Source organism: Empidonax traillii, unplaced genomic scaffold (genome assembly GCF_003031625.1).
Source record: "Empidonax traillii isolate 1590-97213 ecotype Southwest subspecies unplaced genomic scaffold, ASM303162v1 scaffold511:size449868, whole genome shotgun sequence".
Taxonomy (NCBI): domain Eukaryota; kingdom Metazoa; phylum Chordata; class Aves; order Passeriformes; family Tyrannidae; genus Empidonax; species Empidonax traillii.
In genome coordinates this window covers 278824-280844 of record NW_020955704.1, presented here as the reverse complement: position 1 = coordinate 280844, position 2021 = coordinate 278824, and positions in this window count along the sequence as shown.

The window sequence follows — 2021 nt, the reverse complement described above, 5'->3', positions numbered from 1 at the left end:
GTGAGATCCAGGATGGGACTGGGTGGGAGGAAGGTCTCCTTCCCAGAAAGGCCAAGGGACACCGGTACCAGCTTTGTTTTTCAGGCAACGCTGCATGATACAGGAGGATGAGTCGGGGCTTGTGAGCGGGAAATACAGCTTCCTTGTGAGGGGGAGAGGAGGGGCAGGCACTGATCTCTCCTCTGTGGTGACCACTGACAGAACACGAGGGAATGGCCTGAAGTGGTGTCAGGGGAGGTTTAGGTTGGTTGTTAGAGAAAAGTTCTTCCTTCAGAGGGTGGTTGAGCACTGAACAGGTTTCCCAGGCCAGTGGTCACAGCACCAAGCCTGACAGAGCTCAAGGAGCATTTGGATGATACTCTCAGGCACATGGTGTGACTCTTGGGGGTTGGTCCTGTGCAGGACTAAGGGTTGGACTCGATGATCCTTGTGGGTCCCTTCCAAGTCAGCATATTCTCTGATCTGTGGTTCCAAAAAGGGCCAGGTTACACCAGTACCAGCTGTATTTTACAGGCAACACTGCATGATACATGAGGAAGAATTGGGTTTTGCTCATAGGAAGAAAAAAAAGTGCCAGTTAGCCTTCCCTTTAGCTGTCATTTTCATGGACAACTTCTATTTCTATGCATGATCAGGTACAGGGCAGAAAGCAAAGAAGGCTCCTTCTTGTCACTCCCAGGTTTGTTGCCCAAACCACAGGTAAGGTGACTACATGCTGTAGGTCTGTCTGTCAGTCTAACAGGTCATGATGAGGCTGATGAGTTTGATGTGCCTCAGCCACATAATTTTCACGTGGTTTTATTCATCTGCTGTTGTTTGGTATCATTGTTTATGATTTCATGCAGTAGTGCCTTTCTTGGCCAAGTAGCCAACACGTGCTAAATTAATAAAAACTTGGTATTTATTGAAAAATCGACCAGAGAATAAGCTAGAAATTAAGCGGAAGACAAAAGGAAAAGGCAGTAAGCTTTTTAGGGTATTTTTTTCCCAATTATTTAAGCACTAATACAGCTTTAGTTTCTTGCAAATATTAAACTGAATCTTTATAGAAAATCTTTGAAATCTCCCTTTATACCATGTTCTATACTACTCTGTCCTTGGTCATCTTTAAGGGCATCCAGGTGGTTCATTAACTTCCAATATGGGAAAAATTTTAAGGTTCTTTTTTTAACTAGAATTTAATTTTCTTTAACTTCCTGGGAACCTTGTTTCAATTGCTGTCACGCCGTATTGCTGTTTCTTGCCTCAAGTGATTTTTTTGCAAGTTTGACATGTTCCTCTTGCCACATTTTCTCAGTTTTACAGTACAGATGCATGAGGAAAAAAGGCTGTGCAAGTCATTTCCTCCCTAAAGTAGAGCTGAAATATCATCATTTTGGTAGGTGTAAGGGAGAGAAGAAAAAAGAAGAAAAAAAATAAAATAAAAAGCAACCTTGTTTCAGGGGGAAGAGAAGATTTGAGTGGGAGGTGAGATCAGAAGAGAGACAATGATTTCGGGAGGTCTTTGAAGAATTTATGAAAGTGTCATCAAAACCAGTCATTTTCCCAGTATTATAAAATATTATCTTGATGCTTCATTTATACCTAAAGGGCATATGCTTCACCTCTCACTATAACAAGAGCTTTATGCCAAGTCTTTCCAGACTTTCCAAGCAGCTTTTATGCCTCTCCAGTACTTCCCTAGTGCTCTGCATACCAATAATTGTCTCACAGCACTTCACAAAAAGCACAACAGACACAGAGTAGGATCAGAAAAGGTATGGGCAGTATATGCCAGTATACCTTCAACTCGAACCTTTTCTCTTCATGAGATAACACTGAGATGAGCACGGGGAGGAAAAATACTAAAAGTACTTCTAGATCCAAGAGCCAGTCCTTATTTTCTTATTTGGAAAACAACGGTTTTTATTTCATGCTGGTTTGTTTTTAAATCTGTGGGTACATTTCCTGCATCCACAAGGATACAAAGGATGAATCTAATGCAATGGCAATGTAGTGATAACAGTGATGTGACTGCCTTG